Here is a 22,879-nt window from a genome sequence, read left to right as displayed (position 1 = left end):
AGCGTGGCTGTGGTTTTCCCGGCTGCAGAGGAGTGTGGGAGAAGGAGGAGCTGAATGAGTGTGCGAGCTGGCTCAGAGCAGCAGAGAGAGACAGAGCATGTGGTTAGAATGATTGCCGCTCTGCTTGCCTCAAACTCACTCGAGCAGCCAGCTCATTCAGCTCACTCACTGGGGATTCAGGCAATCTGTGTGGAAGCCAGGAGGAGTCACTCTTCAGACATGCCAGCTCAGCTGAGAGCCACGGGGTGAGAGAGAGACTGGAATCTGCAGAGAGCCCAACCCTCCCTCAGAGCAGGCAGCTCCTGGAGAGTTAGAAGGAGAGAGAGACTGGAATCTGCAGAGAGCACAACCCTCCCTCAGAGCAGGCAGCTCCTGGAGAGTTAGAAGGAGAGAGAGAGAGCGATGCCCAGCCAAACTTACACAGACAGACAGTGCTGCCTGTTGTGGCAGCAAGCAAAGGCTCCTCATTGTCATCACCCAAAACTAAAAGGCAGCTGAGCAGACAGCAGCAGCCTGAATTGAGTCTGTAGATGTGTGTATGTATTTATATAGAGCGTGTGTGCGATGTGTGTGTATATATGTATATAAAGCGTGTGCGATGTGTGTATGTATTTATATAGAGCGTGTGTGCGATGTGTGTGTATATATGTATATAAAGCATGTGTGCGATGTGTGTATGTATTTATATAGAGCGTGTGTGCGATGTGTGTGTATATATGTATATAAAGCGTGTGTGCAATGTGTGTATATATGTATATAGAGCGTGTGTGCGATGTGTGTATGTATTTATATAGTGCGTGTGTGTGTATATATATGTATATAGAGCCCGTGTGTGTGCGTGTATATCGAGCCCGTGTGTGTGCGTGTATATAGAGCCCGTGTGTGTGCGTGTATATAGAGCGCGTGTGTGTGCGTGCGTGTATATAGAGCATGTGTGTATCCCTGTATATAGAGCCTGTGTGTGTGTGCGCGTGTATATAGAGCATGTGTGTGTATGTATTTATATAGTGCGTGTGTGTGTATGTATATATATATGTATATAGAGCCCGTGTGTGCGTGTATATCGAGCCCTTGTGTGTGCGTGTATATAGAGCCCGTGTGTGTGCGTGTATATAGAGCGCGTGTGTGTGCGCGTGTATATAGAGCGTGTGTGTGATGTGTATGCATTGAGAGCGTTTCCCCTATCAAAAACTGCATGCCCTCCTCCCCTTCAGTGTAACACTCCCTCCCTTACCCCATAGCAAGCATGGGCAGTAAATCCCCATGCTCCTTCTGGGCTGTTTGTACTGCCATACCCCCCCTCCCTTTCCTTTTCCCTAACAGACCTGACCCTCCTTTGTGCACTTTAGCTGTTATTAATTATTTATACTTACCTGGGGCTTCTTCCAGCCCCATAAGGTGTGTGGGCTCTCTCGCTGTCCACTCTGGCTGCTCTGTTCACTTGATACCCCCCCACCCCAGTTATCTGGTCAGTCATGTGATTCTGCACATGCACAACCTGCAGAGAGCTACAGGGGGGGTGCGCACATGGCACAGAAGAGCGTGGCTGGCCAGATTACTGGGGGGGGGGGGGGGATATCAAGTGAATGGGGCAGCTGGTGAGGGAGCCCATGCACCTCATGGGTCTGGAGGAATCTCCCCAGGTAAGTATAAATACACCCATTAATGCTGCCTTCAAGAGACCCAGACCGAGCCTAATGATAGGTAGACACTATTCAATTTTCTGACAGATTTACTGTCAGATCGATTATTTCCAACAGGTCTGATCTGATTTTGGATCAATTTTCCATAGAAGTGAACAGAAAATCAATCCGAAACCAGATCAGACTTGTTGGAAATAATTGATCTGACAGTAAATCTGTCAGAAAACTGTATAGTGTGTACCTAGCATTAAAGGATCTCTGACCTGAGCGAGGGATAAGGAGGCTGACATATTCATTTCCACTTAAACAATGCCAGTTGCCTGGCTGCCCAGCTGAGCTTTCTGTCATCAGTAGTGTCTGAATCACACACCTGAAACAAGCATGCAGCTAATCCAGTCACACTTCAGTCAGAGAAATCTGATCTGCTGCATGCTTGTTCAGGGGCTATGGCTAAAAGTATTATGCTAGGTACACACAATACAATTTTCTGACAGATTTACTGTAAGATCAATTATTTCCAACAGGTCTGATCTGATTGTCCGATCTTTTTTCCATAGAAGTGAATGGAAAATCAATCGGAAAATTGATCAGAAATTAGATCAGACCTGTCAGAAATAATCGAGTTGACAATAAATCTGTCAGAAAATTGTATCATGTGTCCCTAGCATTAGGGGCAGAGGATTAGAAGGGCAGCCAGGAAATTTGCATTGTTTAAAAGGAAATAAACATGGCAGCCTCCATATCCCTCTCATGTCAGTGGTCGTTTAAAAAGTCCGCAACAAACCACTCCCACTTTTAGGCCACACCCATCAGGTCACACCCACAAGCCGGTATTTTTTCACCCTAAAGGTGGCAACCCTACTTGGGGGTTGATTCACTTTGTAGGACGAGATCCCCACACTTTTGCCCAATAGGCTGCGTGTCAAGTGACAAGCAGCCTATTGGGCCAATCAAAGTGCAGGAATCTTGTTCTGTAAAGTCACTGGAGCTGACAGGGTCCAGAGTGGGACAATTGGAGCAGCCGTTCGTTTTGGGGTAGCGCGAGTAAGTTAGTAGTGCATGCTACAGCAGTAGCATGCACTACTTTGCTTGTGCAGTGTAGCTCAGTGAATCAACACCTACTGATTTGCCTGTGAGCCAGATGTAGCCATCAAAAGAGCCACATCTGGCTCCCAAGGTTCCCTATGTGGCTTAGATGAAATCACAGAGGATGTAGCTATACTGTAGAGGATGTTAAAGTGGTTAAAGAGGAACTCCAGCCTAAACAAACATACTGTCATTAAGTTACATTAGTTATGTTAATTAAAATAGATCTTACCTACACTGTTTTAAAATAACAGGCAAATGTTTGATTTCATGATGGCAGCCATCTTTTTGGTTGAAAGGAGGTGACAGGGAGCATGAGACACAGTTCCAACTGTCCTGTGTCCTGAGCACCTCTCCCAGTTGCTAGGCAACGTGAACAACAACATAGGAAATCCCATCATGCTCTGCACAGCATCAGGGAAAAACAGCCTGGGCTTTTTTTCTTTGATGGGTGGGGCTTAGCTAAAAATGCAGCTAAAAATGATGCTTTTGTAAGAAAAACAAAGTTCTGATGCTGTGAAACTGTTAAAGAAACACCAAGCCTTTTCAGTTCTGCTGAGTAGATTTTTAGTCCGGAGGTTCACTTTAAGTAATAAAACACAGAAATACAGAAACATTTTTAGTCTTTGAACTTGCAAGCTACCATATCAGATATCTCCCTATACTTTATGAAAACCGTACTTACAGTGGACGAATACTGTATTCACAAACAAAAAGTTTCTGAATTTGCTTGTGCAAGATCATCTGTAGAACACACTACATAGGAGCTAAAATGCAATACAAACAACTGCAAAGGTAATCTAATAGCTTTCTTATAGCAAGAGTTTGCTTTCCACTCTTAAAGTACAACATAAAACTGAAAGATTGTCTCTAAATAGCCTTTTTCTGGATATTAGATTGTATAAATGATTGCACACAGATCACATTTATCAATAGAGATCGTTAATGAGATGCTCATAATTTCAGTTGCAGCAAATTGAAAAGGACCGATCACCAGCTTCAAAAAAATAGTCTTAAAGTCTTATTTTATTATTAGCAGTGTCCGGTCAATGAAATTTGGGTGATGAGCCACAGGAACCAGGAAAGGGAAAAGGAACAGAAAACACCAGGATCGCCAAATAGTGCAGTATTTTCAGATAATTAAATAATGTGTGCATTTAAAAAAGTTAACACGCACACCCAGTTGAAGCTCGCAGAGGGCGGGCGCAATTAGTAAGTGGGCGGGGCTACATCCCGTAGAGGAGTGGAGCGCTCCACAACCGTGTCACGCCGGCTGAGACAATCTGGTGGAACTTAGTGTGCATGCCAACGGCGGACTTCCAACGAAACAGGGCCAGATTTATCAAAGCATTACCAACAGTTTTTGCTTCTAAAACTGTTCTAACCAGCAGAAGAACAATTCTGCATGATAGTAAGAAACTTCCCAAAGCCTATGTAATACTGGCAGTTTACCGTGGATTTCTAGAGCTACACTACAGTTAAGAAAAGTGCAAATCCATTCCTTAACTGCTGCAGATTAAGAAGTGCTCATTTGCAGTTCTCCAGATAGTGCAGGCTAGATGTGATTTGTGAAGGGCTCCTCCCCCCTCACTCAGAGTGGTTAAACTGTAAGGACTAGCTCCTTCTAGTCCTTACAGTTTAACCACTTACCGACCGCCCACAGCACAGGGGCGGCCGGAAAGTGGATCCTGCAAGGACCAGCTCATGCCCAGAGGCGGCGGTCCTTGTAGGGGCATGGGCGGAACGAACGCGTCATCCGCGACGCGATCCTCCGCCGGGGACTGGCTCTGCCCCCCTCGCGCTGTAACCCGCCCACCATTCAGAAGCGCCGGCGGGTTACTAGCACCTGGATCGCCGCATACAAAGTGTATAATACACTTTGTAATGTATACAAAGTGTATTATACAGGCTGCCTCCTGCCTTGGTGGTCCCAGTGTCCGAGGGACCACCAGGGCAGGCTGCAGCCACCCTAGTCTGCACCCAAGCACACTGATTTCCCCCCCCTGCCCCCTAATCGCCCACAGCACCCCTCAGACCCCCCTCTGCCCACCCCCAGACCACAGTTTTCACCCAATCACCCCCCTAATCACCCATCAATCACTCCCTGTCACTACTGTCACTATCTGTCAACCAGGGAGGACCCTAGACTTTTTGCTGCCTGAGGCAAATTTTGAAAAAATTATTGCTGTCGTCCCCCCCCCCCCCCCCCCCGGCACGGGCGGGGAGGACTCACCTCTACCTCGCTCGATCCAGCGCGCGCTCCACTGACGTCACTTCCTGCAACGCCACGGCCGTACACTTACAATACAGTGGGTGGCGTTGCAGGAAGTGACATCAGTGGAGCGCACGCTGGATCGAGCGAGGAAGAGGTGGGTCCTCCCCGCCCGTGCCTCTTACGAGAAGCGGCTGCTTCTGATCTATTTAAGGCTGGAGGAGAGCGCAGATCGGGGGACCCAGGCGAGGGAGGGGGGGTCCGACCCCCCTCCCCGCCGCTAGGCCCAATACCCCCGTCCTGCCCGCTACCCCTCCAGCTCGGCGGCCGGCTCCCCGCACCCACCGATGGGCGGATTCCGCCCCTAGAAATGTGCCGCCTGAGGCAAAAGTTTCACCCCGCCTCATGAGCGGGCCGGCCCTGCTGTCAACGTTATTTTTTTTTTATTCCCTAAACTGCCCCCTGCTCCCTCCTGATCACCCTCAGATTCTCCCCAGACCTCCCCCCCCCCTGTGTACTGTATGCATCTATCCCCCTGATCACCTGTCAATCACCTATCAATCACCTATCAATCACCTGTCAATCACCCATTAATCATCCATCAATCACCCCCTGTCACTGCCACCCATCAATTAGCCCCTAACCTGCCCCTTGCGGGCAATCTGATCACCTACCCACACCAATAGATCGCCCGCAGATCCGACATCCGATCACCTCCCAAGTGCAGTGTTTACATCTGTTCTCCACCCTAAACACCCACTAATTACCCATCAATCACCCCCTGTCACTGCTACCTATCAGATTAGACCCCTATCTGCCCCTAGGGCACTCAATCACCCGCCCACACCCTCAGAAACGCCCTCAGACCCCAGCCCTGATCACCTCGCCAGTGCATTGCTTGCATCTATTCCCCCCTCTAATCACACCTTGAGACACCCATCAATCACCTCCTGTCCCCCCTAGCACACCTACCCATCAGATCAGGCCCTAATTTGTGGGCTCCTGATCACTCGGCCAAACCCTCAGATCCCCTCTCAGACCCCCTTCCGATCACCTCCCCAGTGCATTGATTGCATCTATTTTCCCCTCTAACCACCCCCTGAGACACCCATCAATCACCTCCTGTCACCCCCCTAGCACTCCTATCCATCAGATCAGGCCCAATACAACCTGTCATCTAAAAGGCCACCCTGCTTATGACCGGTTCCACAAAATTCGCCCCCTCATAGACCACCTGTCATCAAAATTTGCAGATGCTTATACCCCTGAACAGTCATTTTGAGACATTTGGTTTCCAGACTACTCACGGTTTTGGGCCCGTAAAATGCCAGGGTGGTATAGGAACCCCACAAGTGACCCCATTTAAAAAAAAAGACACCCCAAGGTATTCTGTTAGGTGTATGACAAGTTCATAGATTTTTTTATTGTCAACAGTTAGCGGAAATTGATTTTTATTGTTTTTTTTTCACAAAGTGTCATTTTTTACTAACTTGTGACAAAAAATAAATTCTTCTATGAACTCTCCATACACCTAATGGAATACCTTGGGGTGTCTTCTTTCTAAAATGGGGTCACTTGTGGGGTTCCTATGCTGCCCTGGCATTTTAGGGGCCCTAAACCGTGAGGAGTAGTCTTGAAACAAAAATGACCTGTGAAATCCTAAAGGTACTCATTGGACTTTGGGCCACTTAGCGCAGTTAGGGTGCAAAAAAGTGCCACACATGTGGTATCGCCGTACTCAAGAGAAGTAGTATAATGTGTTTTGAAGTGTATTTTTACACATACCCATGCTGAGTGGGAGAAATATCTCTGTAAATGGACAATTGTGTGTAAAAAAAAATCAAACAATTGTCATTTACAGAGATATTTCTCCCACCCAGCATGGGTATGTGTAAAAATACACCTCAAAACACATTATACTACTTCTCCTGAGTACAGCAATACCACATGTGTGGCACTTTTTTGCAGCCTAACTGCGCTAAGGGGCCCAAAGTCCAATGAGCACCTTTAGGCTTTACAGGGGTGCTTACAATTTAGCACCCCCCAGTAAACACACCCCACAAATGACCCCATTTTGGAAAGTAGACACTTCAAGGTATTCAGAGAGGGGCATGGTGAGTCCGTGACAGATTTCATTTTTTTTTTTTTTGTCGCAAGTTAGAAGAAATGGAAACCTTTTTTTTTTTTTTTTTGGTCACAAAGTGTCATTTTCCGCTTACTTGTGACAAAAAATAATATCTTCTATGAACTCATTATGCCTCTCAGTGAATACTTTGGGATGTCTTCTTTCCAAAATGGGGTCATTTGGGGGGTATTTATACTATCCTGGAATTCTAGCCCCTCATGAAACATGTCAGGTGGTCAGAAAAGTCAGAGATGCTGGAAAATGGGAAAATTCACTTTTTGCACCATAGTTTGTTAACGCTATACTTTTACCCAAACCAATAAATATAGGCTGAATGGGGTTTTTTTTATCAAAAACATGTTTGTCCACATTTTTCGTGCTGCATGTATACAGAAATTTTACTTTATTTGAAAAATGTCAGCACAGAAAGTTAAAAAAATCATTTTTTGGACAAAATTCATGTCTTTTTTGATGAATATAATAAAAAGTAAAAATTGCAGCAGCAATCAAATAGCACCAAAAGGAAGCTTTATTAGTGACAAGAAAAGGAGCCAAAATTCATTTAGGTGGTAGGTTGTATGAGCGAGCAATAAACCGTGAAAGCTGCAGTGGTCTGAATGGAAAAAAAGTGCCTGGTCCTTAAGGGGGGTAAAGCCCACGGTCCTCAAGTGGTTAAGAAGGAATCTGCACTGTCTAGTGATTTCTTAGGGTGCCTGAGACAGTTCTGCATGGATTTCTAAGACACTCTTGATAAATCTGGCCCAGTGAGTTTTCCCAAACATGGGTAGAGACCCGACATCTGCAGAGCATTGTGGAAGAGGCCGCTGAAAGTCGAGGTGGTAAGACCTAAGAAGTATTGGTAAGTCCTGCTTGTACGCAGGTGAAGTTTGATGCTAAATTTAATGGCCGCCTGTATACCATCAGGATTCTGTATAAGAATGGCGTACTTTGCACGGATTTTGTGGACTAGGTGCCTCTTTATCGATCCTCTTTCTCCCCCACTTGGAGGAAGCCGGATAGTGTGGTACTGGTACCAGTGTGAGGGTGAGTGGTGAGTAATTGATGGGGTGGCTGCTCTGCATGTTAGGGGTGCTCCACTATTTTTAGATGGTTTTAATTTCCAGTTTATCACCTTTTGTACTTAATAAAAAGTTGCCATTTTTTCACATCTACTGAGCAATGACACTATATTTAATTGTATTGATGCCTTTTTCTCTTGGTGACATCACTCCTGCTAATTTTGGCAGTAGTTAGGTATACACGACATAGTTGAGTTTGTGCAATCCCCCCTTTTTGTGCATCGTGAATTTAAAAAAGTACCTAAAAAAACTGGGTTTTGAAAAAGGATCACTGGATAGAGGACAAGTCACTCCCAGTCTGTGTGTGCAGCTGCTTAAGGAACCTGAGAGGGGATTGGGGGAAAATTCATACATACCTGGGGCTTCCTCCAGTCCCCTTCAGACCTTTAGTTCCCTCGCTGTCCTCCCAGGCCGCCTCAATCCACTGCTAGGGTGCTCTGAAGTTTCTCTAGTTGGGGCATACTGTACATGCGCGGCTCGGCCACACATGTGCGCCCCCATCACTCTCCCATTGCTGGGACCGTACTGCAGCTGCGCGTGTGTGCATCTGCGCATGTGCAGGGCACTACTGGCAAGGGGAGCGCGATGGCAGAAAACACGCAGGCGAACTGCGCATGCGCCGACTAGCCCCCACTGGAGAAACTTCAGAGGACCCTAGTGGCTGATCAAGGCAACTTGAGCTTGGGAGGAGGGCAAGGGAATCCAAAATGTGAAGGGGGCTGGAGGAAGCCCCAGGTATGTATGAATTTTTGGGGGGCAATGGGGGGCCCCACACGGCACCCCTGGATAAAGAACTAATCCCCGCAGGGCAAAATTTTGAGGTGAAATTAGCTGTATAACCCTGCATATTCTGGCAAGCGAAAGCAAATGCAAATTTGCATGAGCGATGCCTCTTAATTAAGCCAAATAGGCCAAACTTGCTAGGCCAGATATATCAGGTTTCACTTGGTGCTTGATGTACACACCCTTCTGTGTTGAAATGTATGAATTTCTCCCCCACCCCCATCTCAGGTACACTTTAAGACATTGAGAAAGTGGGCAAGTTCTGCCTCCACACTGAGGTTAGATTGTTTTAGTACCCAAGTTTACCCATTGCATATTACATTGGGGCACCTCCTCCCATTTTGTGTCTTATTTTATTATGAACATCCATAGTTCCAACATTTGTACAAAGAGCATACTAGACAAATCTACGTTCTTTTTCAAGCCCATCCAGCTTTATACAGTACAAACACCACAGCAGAACTATATATACACTGGCTCAAGATCAGAGCCAATCAGAACAACCCAGCACCCCTGCTGTGGCCAATGGACAATGTGCAAGCGAAGTAAGGGGAGGAATCACCACCCACTAGCGAGTGGACCTAATGGAGAACTCAAGGAAAAGAGGTGTGCACCAATGCGGAGCAGCCTAATGAAAAATGCTGATCAATACGCTCACAGGGTAGGGACAAGCAAAAAGAAAAAAACAGAATTGTATGATGTCACATTATGACATATCATGTCAGCACCTAGACCGAGCCTGATGGGGAACAGTATGCTATAATAGACAGCACCCGCCCCCAGCCAACGTTCATTGGTCGCTCCTCTGTGCACAGAAACAAAACCTCAAGCCAAAAACTCACTTTCACTCAAGTAATGACGGCACCGTATTGCAACTATCAAGGGTACAGCAATGCCCGATATACAAAGATCCCTCCATATTAAATATATGGTTCCAACTCGCACTTGCTATTCAGACCACCAGTATACATCATTGCCAATTTCTTAATTCAAAACACCTCCCTCCTTTTTTCTCTGTCACCTCGTCTGACTGATGGTATGATGCTGTTTAATGAAATGACTGGCAACAGCTTGATTACTGTTTCCAGAAAGAATAGCAGATTTGCGAAATGTGATTCTTTCTTTTAACATCTGTATAATTTTCCCAACTTAAGTCATGCCAAAAGGGCAATGCCACAGGAGTTAGCTTATGCAAACTATACCCAGGTTGCAAATGGGCCAACCAAATAATTAGGTAGTGTTTTCAACCCAATTTCCAAGCTGCACATAATTTACATGAAATTTGCATGCAAGACGGAATTGTTTGTATCTGATTGACTATCTCCATTAACAACAGGTGTTTGCCACGTAAAACGTAATAGTGGCACCTATTAAAAAGGGCGCCCTACTCACATCAATGCAAATCTTTTCTCTATTTGCATCAGGTATATACAAAGCGCACCGTGTAAATATAAAAGTAATATTTCGCTTTTTATTTTTCATTTCCATACCAAATTTATTGATTACAATAACCCATTATCTAACAAATAATAATTTCTAAAATTGTTTCTAAAACTGTTCCCTATGGTATATGAACTATATATACAGTGGGTTGCAAAAGTATTCGGCCCCCTTGAAGTTTTCCCCATTTTGTCACATTACTGCCACAAACATGCATCAATTTTATTAGAATTCCACATGAAGGACCAACACAAAGTGGTGTACACGTGAGAAGTAGAATGAAAATCATACATGATTCCAAACATTTTTTACAAATAAATTACTGCAAAGTGGTGTGTGCATAATTATTCGGCCCCCTTTGATCTGAGTGCAGTCAGTTGCCTATAGACATTGCCTAATGAGTGCTAATGACTAAATAGAGTACACCTGTGTGTAATCTAATGTCAGTACAAATACAGCTGCTCTGTGAGGGCCTCAGAGGTTGTCTAAGAGAATATTGGGAGCAACAATACCGTGAAGTCCAAAGAACACACAAGACAGGTCAGGGATCAAGTTATTGAGAAATTTAAAGCAGGCTTATGGCTAAAAATAGATTTCCAAATCCTTGAACATCCCACAGAGCACTGTTCAAGCGATCATTCAGAAATGGATAGCGTATGGCACAACTGTAAACCTACCAAGACAAGGCCATCCACCTAAACTCACAGGCCGAACAAGGAGAGCACTGATCAGAAATGCAGTCAAGAGGCCGATGGTTACTCTGGACGAGCTGCAGAGATCTAAAGCTCAGGTGGGACACTCTGTCCATAGGACAACTATTAGTCATGCACTGTACACAGTTGGCCTTTATGAAAGAGTGGCAAGAAGAAAGACATTGTTAACAGAAAGCATAAGAAGTCCCGTTTGCAGTTTGCCACAAGCCATGTGGGGGACACAGCAACCATGTGGAAGAAGGTGCTCTGGTCAGATGAGACCAAAATGGAACTTTTTGGCCAAAATGCAAAACGCTATGTGTGGCGGAAAACTAACACTGCACATCACTCTGAACACACCATCCCCACTGTCAAATATGGTGGTGGCAGCATCATGCTCGGGGGGGTGCATCTCTTCAGCAGGGACAGGGAAGCTGGTCAGAGTTGATGGGAAGGTGGATGGAACCAAATACAGGGCAAACTTGGAAGAAAACCTCTTGGAGACTGCAAAAGACTTGAGACTGGGGCGGAGGTTCACCTTCCAGCAGGACAATGACCCTAAACATAAAGCCAGGGCAACAATGGAATGGTTTAAAACAAAACATATCTATGTGATAGAATGGCCCAGTCAAAGTCCAGATCTAAATCCAATCGAGAATCTGTGGCAAGATCTGAAAACTGCTGTCCACAAACGCTGTCCATCTAATCTGACTGAGCTGGAGCTGTTTTGCAAAGAAGAATGGGCAAGGATTTCAGTCTCTAGATGTGCAAAGCTGGTAGAGACATACCCTAAAAGACTGGCAGCTGTAATTGCAGCAAAAGGTGGTCCTACAAAGTATTGACTCAGGGGGCCGAATAATTACGCACACCCTACTTTGCAGTTATTTATTTGTAAAAAATGTTTGGAATGATGTATGATTTTAGATCCACTTCTCACATGTACACCACTTTGTATTGGTCTTTCACGCGGAATTCCAATAAAATTGATGCATGTTTGTGGCAGTAATGTGACAAAATGTGGAAAACTTCAAGGTGGCCAAATACTTTTGCAACCCACTCTATATATATAGAGAGAGAGCGCCCTTTTTAACCGGAGCAGACGTTCGCCATATCACTCGCTAAGAAATCAGTAATACTCAAATATCCTGTTCTTAAAATTAATTTTCCACTATGGAATAAAATAAGTTGCTAGGAGAAATTGTAACTATTACAAAACTAAACTTTGTGTTAACTTTAGCAACTGTGTAGCTGCAAGTATATGAGCTCCCATGAAAATGTTGGATTTTCCACATTCCACAACATTCAGTCTGCTTTGAGCCTCCAAACAGCACATGAAGCAGTCATTACTCCCAAATAACACATGCAGCAATCGTTACCACCAAATAATACATGCAGCAAACATTACCTCCAAATAACACATGCAGCAATCATTACCTCCAAATAACACATGCAGCAATCATTACCCCAAATAACAAATACAGCAATCATTCTGCTATTTAACAAGGGTAGCCATCACGGCCTCTACATGTCAACTGCAGCATTATAGCCCCCATATACACATTGCAACAATCATCACTACAAGTGCAGACATCACTATCCCTAGGCATCTGACAAGTGCAGGCATTATTACCCAACATAACAAATCCAGGCATCATCTCCCTTATATAATCCCTTATATAAAAATGCAGCTGCATATGCTGGTATCCTACTTATAGCATATGTGGCCCCCTCGTTTACCTTGTTACCTCTGTGGCCCAAGTTGCCCCTGACATTTAAGGGCCCACATATCCTCCTTATTATATATGTGGTCATCACATATCCCATACAACCAATACCCGATTCCACCCCTCTTCCTCCCCTCTGGGCAGCTTTAGTACATTTTATGGCCCAAATGCCCCTTATTACATGTCGGTTATGACTCTCAAATGTGCCATGTTATGCCACAAACAATATGCAATTTTCTTTCCCAGCATTGTTTCATTACATCTCCCAAAAATGTTCAGGTATGTCCTCCTACTACCCCCAAGCATTGTTGTTCGGTGAGGCCTGTAATGAGTACCCACAAGCTGACTGCAGATGTTTTGCATCCTCTCTGTACCTGCAGCCCCAAAAGGGGCTCATGCTAAGTTCACGCTATATGCGTTGTGTAAATCCACACTTCAGTGCAGGCGTACAGCAACACAACTCACACTCTGCACATTGTAATATGCACGTTATTTTTCACAGTATGGAGAATTGCTAAGTAACATGCTCATTAGCGGACACCTTATACAGAAAGACACTGTTAAAAGTGCACTTGAATAACATGGTCCCTTACAATGCAGGACTGTGAACTTGCCCCTATGGGTAGTGCACTTGCATGCAGCAACGCAGTGCACAGCAACGTGCATAGTGTGTTAACACACCCTTAAGTTTTGTACACTCACTCAGTAATTGTTAACCCGACTGTTAGTTATCATTCCGTGTGACAGGTTTCTGAGCAAGTACTGTAAAGACAAGTTGCTTGGCTACAGCTGGACAGCCTGTCCTTTAGAAATAGGAAAAAGGATAACAAATGACAGACAAGCAAGCAGCGCTCCAGAATGAGGATAAGAACAATGCCACATAATAATGCTCATTCATCATTCTCCGTTTAGCAATTCATCATGACAGATTGCTAAACAATGTGGTAGAACAGCTGTACTGATGCTAGATTTTTGCCCGAGACAATTACAAATGACTGTTTCTTACAGAAGAAATCTAGTCCATGTACATAGCTTTATGATGGCAAAAGACTTGAGCTATACTTCCACTGTGAAAAAATTCAAGTTGGGTTGTATGAATGTACTGACATAGTTCCTATTCCTATATTCCTGAAAATAGAGATTCTATAGTGACCAAAATTATGTGCGCACGCTGTAATTTGCCAGTTTTAGAGTCCTTCTAAAAACTACCAGTATAATATTAGTGCGGAATTAACAGCACACAGAAAAGTTTTAATAATAATAATTTTTTAAAAAGTATTTTTATTGAGCTTTTCTCACTAGAGACTCAAATAGCTGTGATCCTGCAGTCTCAAAAGCTTGGGAGAAGTGGTGTAACTTTAACTTTTTCTTAAAGCTGTCCAGAGATGGGGCCTCTTGCACTGATTGTGGAAGTGAGATCCATAGAGTAGGGGCTGTATGGGAAAAAGCCTGTGCACCAAATGTTTTTAAGTGGATCCTGGGCATAACCAAATTCATCTTATTTGCAGAGTAGAGAGTGCGTGGTAGTTCCAATACAGCTGCTATGTACCATATTTTTCAGGATGTAAGATGCACTTTTTCTTTCCCTTATATTCCAAAGATACAATATTTTGGCCACCAGCACATACTTACTGGATCAATCACCCAGGCACCACTGCTATCCCTACAGCTATCCCTAAAGTGTAAAAGCCGGGGGACTTGGTTACAAAAGAATGCATTCCCTTGCGTAGTCACCTACACTGCGTCCTTTCATGATTACAGCGTCCTGGCACTTCCTGGTTACAGTTCCTCTACTGTGTGACCTGCGGCTCACGTGTGCCTCATGTCATGTGTTAACCTGACGCACGTTTGCCGCAGGTCACATAGGAGAGGAACTGTAGGATCCTGGGTACTCAGTGGCGTACGTCACACCACCAACCCCCCCCACACACACACACACCCTCCCACCCCCACCCCCCACACACCCCCCCACACCCCCGTAATTGGGGCTACGTTGCGCGAAAAATGTGTGTGGTCATAGACCAAAAAGTGGGTGTGGTCACGGGTGGAGACAAGTTTAGCAATGGTGGGACATTAGATTAGGACAGTGGTGGCGAAAAGTAATTTATCTATCGCAAAGTGCCAACAGCAAATTACCATATTTTTCGGACTATAAGACGCATTTTTTCTCCCCCAAAAGTGGGGAGGAAAAGTCACTGCGTCTTATAGTCCGAATGTGCCCTATTCAAGCTGATGCACAAAGTGCAGCGGAAGGTCTTACCGATCCGTGCGCTGTTTCCTCCTTCTCCAGCTGCTGAGCTGATCCTCCTGCAGTATTGGCATCTCCCCTCTTAACTTCTGCTATCTGCGGCCGGGGAGGCAGCCTCGGCGCGATCTTGGTATCTTGTCCCTCTACTGCTGTTACTTGCTGGAGGGGAGCCTCAGTGTGATCCCATTTACTTATTCCTTAATCCCTGGTACTTTCGGCAGTGGGGGCAACTCTCAGCGCGATCCGGCGTGATCCGGATACTCTCAGCGTGAACCGGCAACTCAGCGCGATCCGGATACTCTCATCGTGAGCTGGCAACTCTGCGCGATCCGGCCTGATCCGGATACTCTCATCGTGAGCCGGCAACTCTGCGCGATCCGGCCTGATCCGGATACTCTCATCGTGAGCCGGCAACTCTGCGCGATCTGGATACTCTCAGCGTGAGCCGGCATGATCTGGATAGTCTCAGCCTGAGCCGGTGCGACCCAGCAACTTTCCCCCTAACTTCCTTTACGTGCGTCCTACGTCATGAGGGGGCGCCGATAAACAAGGAAGTCCACCGGCATCAGGACGGACAGTGGCTGCGGCTAGCGCTGGGATTGCCTCTCTTCTGCCCTGCCGCCAAAGTACACAGAGGGGATATGCTGCGATCGAGCTGAGCCTGCCTGCCACAAGTGCCGGGAGTTAGGGGAAAAGTTGCTGGATCGCGCTGAAAGTTGCCGGATCACGAGAGTTGCCGGATCGCACTGAGGATGCCCCCACCCCTGCAAGTACCAGGGATTAAGGAAGAAGATGCTGGGATCACAATGAGGCTTCCCCGTTGCAGCAAGTACTAGGGATTAAGAGAGAAGATGCCAGGATCACACTGCTTCCACCCTGCCATGGAGTGGCCTGCACCAAGAAGCACACTGCATCAGGATCACCTCAGCAGCTGGAGAAGGAGGACACAGAGAGCACGGATTCCCAAATGGACACCCTGGATAGGTGAGATCCTCCACCCTTTAGATGTAATGGTTAGTTAGTTATTACTGGTGGGGGAAGCAAGAGTTTAAAGTAGTGTAATGTTACTGGGGGTGAAGCAGGAGTTAGTTGAATGTAGTGTAGTAATACGGGTATAGTGTAGTGTGTAGTGTAGTAACTAGTGGAGGCATCAGGGGTAAATTAGGGTACTTAGTCTAGCTAGTGGGGACAGCAGGGGTTAGTGTATCTTGAACAGAGGCAGCTTGGGGGAAAAAAATGTCTACAAAACGCCCCTGCACTATAGACGCACCAGGTTTAGCATGTTTTTTTTTTTCCTGAGTTTTTGTCCTCTAAACCTAGGTGCGTCTTATAGTCCGGAGCGTCTTATAGTCCGAAAAATACGGTAAACTAAATACAAACATTTTAACTCATACATGAACATTATGGAAAATCCAAGTTGAAAATAAACTGTGAAGATAAACAATTTCATCCATCCTACTCCTGAAAAATGTATTTTTTTTTAGAACCCCCCAGTTTTATTTTCTGTTTTAAAAAGCTAAAAAAAAAGTAGGTTTAATGCTATTGTCTCATATGATGATGATGATGATTCAGCTTTTCCCATAGTCTCGCAGTTAGCAATCATGAGGCCCCCAACAAGACAAATTCAGCAATCTTGAGGACCTCAACAAATCATGAGGCCCCCAACAAGACAAATTCAGCAATCTTGAGGCCCCCAACAAATCATGAGGCCCCCAACAAGTCAAATTCAGCAATCATGAGGCCACCAACAAGACAAATTCAGCAATCTTGAGGCCCCCAGCAAGACAAATTCAGCAATCTTGAGGCCCCCAACAAATCATGAGGCCCCCAACAAGACAAATTCAGCAATCATGAGGCCCCCAGCAAGACAAATTCAGCAATCTTGAGGCCCCCAACAAATCATGAGGCCTCCAACAAGACAAATTCAGCAATCATGAGGCCCCCAGCAAGACAAATTCAGCAATCTTGAGGCCCCCAACAAATCACGAGGCCCCCAACAAGACAAATTCAGCAATCATGAGGCCACCAACAAGACAAATCCAGTAACCATGAGTCCCCCAACAAGACACATTCAGCAGTCATGAGGCACATAAATAGACAGCATTTCACAGAAATGGGCAGAATGCCCCCTTAATATGGTAGACACCTCTCACCTGGCTTCTGAATTCTCCTCTACTGGCTGCTGTGCCTGGCTGGCAATACTATTTTTGTCTGGGTTGGGGATGATGTGTGGGCTGAAAGGCCTGGCAGTGATGCTGTGGCCTGACTCGCGGTGATGCTGTGGCTGTGCTTGGCTGGTTGAAGTAAATGCTGGCCTGACTGGTGGTGATGCTGTGGCCTTTTTGCCAGTGATTCTGGGCTGGTTGGCTGGTGGTTATGTTGGGCTGGCTGGCCTAGATAGTTTAGGTAGTTAGAGGTGCCCCCTAGTTTAGGTAGTGCCAGGAGCCCCCCAGTTTAGGTAGTGACAGGAGCCCCCCAGTTTAGGTAGTTACAGGAGCCCCCCAGCTCAATTAGTGACTGGAGCCCCCCAGTTCAGTTAGTGACAGGTATCCCCCAGTTTAGGTAGTGACAGGAGCCCCCAGTGTATGTAGTGACAGGTGCCCCCCAGTTTAGGTAGTGACAGGAGCTCCCAGTTTAGGTAGTGACAGGAGCCCAAAGTTCAGGTAGTGACAGGAGCCCCCAGTTCAGGTAGTGACAGGAGCCCCCAGTTCAGGTAGTGACAGGAGCCCCCAGTTCAGGTAGTGACTGGCGACCCACAGTGTGTGTAGTGACATGCCCCCCAGTGCAGGTAGTGACCGGAACGCCCAGTTTAGATAGTGACAGAGACCCCCCAGCTTAGATAGCGACAGCGACCCCCCAGCTTAGATAGCGACAGCGACCCCCAGGTTAGATAGTGACAGGGACCCTCCAGGTTAGATAGTGACAGGGACCCCCCAGGTTAGATAGTGACAGGGAGCCCCCAGGTTAGATAGTGACAGGGACCCCCCAGGTTAGATAGTGACAGGGACCCCCCAGGTTAGATAGTGACAGCGACCCCCAGCTTAGATAGTGACAGCGACCCCCAGCTTAGATAGTGACAGGTCCCCCAGCTTAGATAGTGACAGCGACCCCCAGCTTAGATAGTGACAGCGACCCCCCAGGTTAGATAGAGACAGGGACCCCCAGGTTAGATAGTGACAGGGACCCCCAGGTTAGATAGTGACAGCGACCCCCAGGTTAGATAGTGACAGGGACCCCCCAGGTTAGATAGTGACAGGGACCCCCCAGGTTAGATAGTGACAGCGACCCCCAGCTTAGATAGTGACAGCGACCCCCAGCTTATATAGTGACAGTGACCCCCCAGCTTAGATAGTGACAGGTGCCCTTCACTCACCAGCAGCCCAGCTTCAGACCTCAGTATCAGCCGGCGACCAGTTAGAGCGGGCGCACTGACCTTGGTGAACACCACGCTGTATATGCGGAAGTGATGTCACTTCCGCATATCAGTGCGGTGTCCGCTAGGTCCTAGCGCCCGCCTAGTGGTCGCCGGCTGGTCGGAGGTCTGAAGCTGGGCTGCTCCTGCCTGACAGCGGGGACAGCCGCGGGGGGGTGACAGCGGGGACTGCCGCGGGGGGGGGGGCAAAGCCCCAATTTGTACAACGTGCAGCTGCAACACAGGGCAGCGGCAGGGGCGGCAATGCAGGACTCCGGGTGTCACCCCCCACCATGAAGACACCCGGTGCGGGCCGCCCCTGCCGCTTGACGGTAGGTACGCCACTGGGGGTACTTACGTACTATCGCGTCTGGAAAGTTTGGCAGCTTTTTGTTAAAGTTCTATTTGCTCCTCAGAAAGATCTGACCATTTTTGTAAAGCTGAAAGTCCCGTATTTCTGTTGCACTGGATCCCGAGCTCAGTTTCTAAGTGATGGGGTTTTGAAAGAGGGGTGTCCCCTGAAGTTGGCTGCAGAAAGTGCAATTACAGAAGTACGTAACAAACCCAACATGATGATAAGCAGCACACCCGGTAGGTCTTCTTCTTCCTTCGCAGCATAAATATGTGTCTTCGAAACTTATGTCAAGTGCCTTGGGTCTAGTGTTGGGCGAACACCTAGATGTTCGGGTTCGCGAATGTTCGCCGAACATCGCCGCGATGTTCGGGTGTTCGACCCGAACTCCGAACATAATGGAAGTCAATGGGGACCCGAACTTTCGTGCTTTGTAAAGCTTCCTTACATGCTACATACCCCAAATTTGCAGGGTATGTGCACCTTGGGAGTGGGTACAAGAGGAAAAAAAAATTAGCAAAAAGAGCTTATAGTTTTTGAGAAAATCGATTTTAAAGTTTCAAAGGGAAAACTGTCTTTTAAATGCGGGAAATGTCTGTTTTCTTTGCACAGGTAACATGCTTTTTGTCGGCATGCAGTCATAAATGTAATACATATAAGAGGTTCCAGGAAAAGGGACCGGTAACGCTAACCCAGCAGCAGCACACGTGATGGAACAGGAGGAGGGTGGCGCAGGAGGAGAAGGCCACGCTTTGAGACACAACAACCCAGGCCTTGCATGAGGACAAGAAGCGTGCGGATAGCAATTTGCGTTTTGTCGCCATGCAGTCATAAATGTAATACAGATGAGAGGTTCAATAAACAGGGACCGGAAACGCTAACCCATCACAGATGTTCATTGTTCATGTTACTTGGTTGGGGTCCGGGAGTGTTGCGTAGTCGTTTCCAATCCAGGATTGATTCATTTTAATTTGAGTCAGACGGTCTGCATTTTCTGTGGAGAGGCGGATACGCCGATCTGTGACGATGCCTCCGGCAGCACTAAAACAGCGTTCCGACATAACGCTGGCTGCCGGGCAAGCCAGCACCTCTATTGCGTACATTGCCAGTTTGTGCCAGGTGTCTAGCTTCGATACCCAATAGTTGAAGGGTGCAGATGGATTGTTCAACACAGCTATGCCATCTGACATGTAGTCCTTGACCATCTTCTCCAGGCGATCGGTGTTGGAGGTGGATCTGCACGCTTGCTGTTCTGTGTGCTGCTGCATGGGTGTCAGAAAATTTTCCCACTCCAAGGACACTGCCGATACCATTCCCTTTTGGGCACTAGCTGCGGCTTGTGTTGTTTGCTGCCCTCCTGGTCGTCCTGGGTTTGCGGAAGTCAGTCTGTCGGCGTACAACTGGCTAGAGGAGGGGGAGGATGTCAATCTCCTCTTTAAAGTCTCCACAAGGGCCTGCTGGTATTCTTCCATTTTGACCTGTCGGACTCTTTCTTCAAGCAGTTTTGGAACATTTTGTTTGTACCGTGGATCCAGAAGGGTATAAACCCAGTAATTGGTGTTGTCCAGAATGCGCACAATGCGTGGGTCGCGTTCAATGCAGTCCTAGGCCGAAGAGGTCATAGCCTAGGGTCACAAAAACCTGTTTATTTGAGCTATTTCAATGGTAGTGATGGTGACGTACATAAATCTCAGCCATGGCCGTTAGCAACGTCTGAATTTCACGAAATGTCTTATGCAGGTAGAAGACATATTGTTAGACTTGGATTCCAAAGATGGGGTCCCTACATCTCTGCAAACCAGAGTTACAGGGGTCCAAAATTGGTAAAATCCCCCATAGACTTTCATTGCCTCCCTATTTCACTTTCCAAAATCTCACATCTTTTCAAAGGGCAATGGCTCAGCAGTACCAAATTTTCTAGCATTGTAGGGACCCTTAGGGGGAACATGACTGGTGAGTTTCGGGCCCCTAGGCCGAAGAGGTCATAGCCTAGGGTCACAAAAACCTGTTTATTTGGGCTATTTCAATGGTAGTGATGGTGACGTACATAAATCTCAGCTATGGCCGTTAGCAACGTCTGAATTTCACGAAATGTCTCATGCAGGTAGAAGACATATTGTTAGACTTGGATTCCAAAGATGGGGTCCCTACATCTCTGCAAACCAGAGTTACAGGGGTCCAAAATTGGTAAAATCCCCCATAGACTTTCATTGCCTCCCTATTTCACTTTCCAAAATCTCACATCTTTTCAAAGGGCAATGGCTCAGCAGTACTAAATTTTCTAGCATTGTAGGGACCCTTAGGGGGAACATGACTGGTGAGTTTCGGGCCCCTAGGCCAAAGAGGTCATAGCTTAGGGTCACAAAAACCTGTTTATTTGGGCTATTTCAATGGTAGTGATGGTGACGTACATAAATCTCAGCTATGGCCGTTAGCAACGTCTGAATTTCACGAAATGTCTCATGCAGGTAGAAGACATATTGTTAGACTTGGATTCCAAAGATGGGGTCCCTACATCTCTGCAAACCAGAGTTACAGGGTTCCAAAATTGGTAAAATCCCCCATAGACTTTCATTGCCTCCCTATTTCACTTTCCAAAATCTCACATCTTTTCAAAGGGCAATGGCTCAGCAGTACCAAATTTTCTAGCATTGTAGGGACCCTTAGGGGGAACATGACTGGTGAGTTTCGGGCCCCTAGGCCAAAGAGGTCATAGCCTAGGGTCACAAAAACCTGTTTATTTGGGCTATTTCAATGGTAGTGATGGTGACGTACATAAATCTCAGCCATGGCCGTTAGCAACGTCTGAATTTCACGAAATGTCTCATGCAGGTAGAAGACATATTGTTGGACTTGGATTCCAAAGATGGGGTCCCTACATCTCTGCAAACCAGAGTTACAGGGGTCCAAAATTGGTAAAATCCCCCATAGGCTTTCATTGGGCCTACTATTTACTGTTCCAAAATCTCACACCATTTCAAAGGGCAATGGCTCAGCAGTGGCAAAACTCACCAGTCATGATCCCCCTAAGGGTCCCTACAATGCTAGAAAATTTGGTACTGCTGAGCCATTGCCCTTTGAAAAGATGTGAGATTTTGGAAAGTGAAATAGGGAGGCAATGAAAGTCTATGGGGGATTTTACCAATTTTGGACCCCTGTAACTCTGGTTTGCAGAGATGTAGGGACCCCATCTTTGGAATCCAAGTCTAACAATATGTCTTCTACCTGCATGAGACATTTCGTGAAATTCAGACGTTGCTAACGGCCATAGCTGAGATTTATGTACGTCACCATCACTACCATTGAAATAGCCCAAATAAACAGGTTTTTGTGACCCTAGGCTATGACCTCTTTGGCCTAGGGGCCCGAAACTCACTAGTCATGTTCCCCCTAAGGGTCCCTACAATGCTAGAAAATTTGGTACTGCTGAGCCATTGCCCTTTGAAAAGATGTGAGATTTTGAAAAGTGAAATAGGGAGGCAATGAAAGTCTATGGGGGATTTTACCAATTTTGGACCCCTGTAACTCTGGTTTGCAGAGATGTAGGGACCCCATCTTTGGAATCCAAGTCTAACAATATGTCTTCTACCTGCATGAGACATTTCGTGAAATTCAGACGTTGCTAACGGCCATAGCTGAGATTTATGTACGTCACCATCACTACCATTGAAACAGCCCAAATAAACAGGTTTTTGTGACCCTAGGCTATGACCTCTTTGGCCTAGGGGCCCGAAACTCACCAGTCATGTTCCCCCTAAGGGTCCCTACAATGCTAGAAAATTTGGTACTGCTGAGCCATTGCCCTTTGAAAAGATGTGAGATTTTGGAAAGTGAAATAGGGAGGCAATGAAAGTCTATGGGGGATTTTACCAATTTTGGACCCCTGTAACTCTGGTTTGCAGAGATGTAGGGACCCCATCTTTGGAATCCAAGTCTAACAATATGTCTTCTACCTGCATGAGACATTTCGTGAAATTCAGACGTTGCTAACGGCCATGGCTGAGATTTATGTACGTCACCATCACTACCATTGAAATAGCCCAAATAAACAGGTTTTTGTGACCCTAGGCTATGATCTCTTTG

Source organism: Hyperolius riggenbachi, chromosome 5 (genome assembly GCF_040937935.1).
Source record: "Hyperolius riggenbachi isolate aHypRig1 chromosome 5, aHypRig1.pri, whole genome shotgun sequence".
Taxonomy (NCBI): Eukaryota; Metazoa; Chordata; class Amphibia; order Anura; family Hyperoliidae; genus Hyperolius; species Hyperolius riggenbachi.
Note: the sequence above shows the minus strand (reverse complement) of the source record.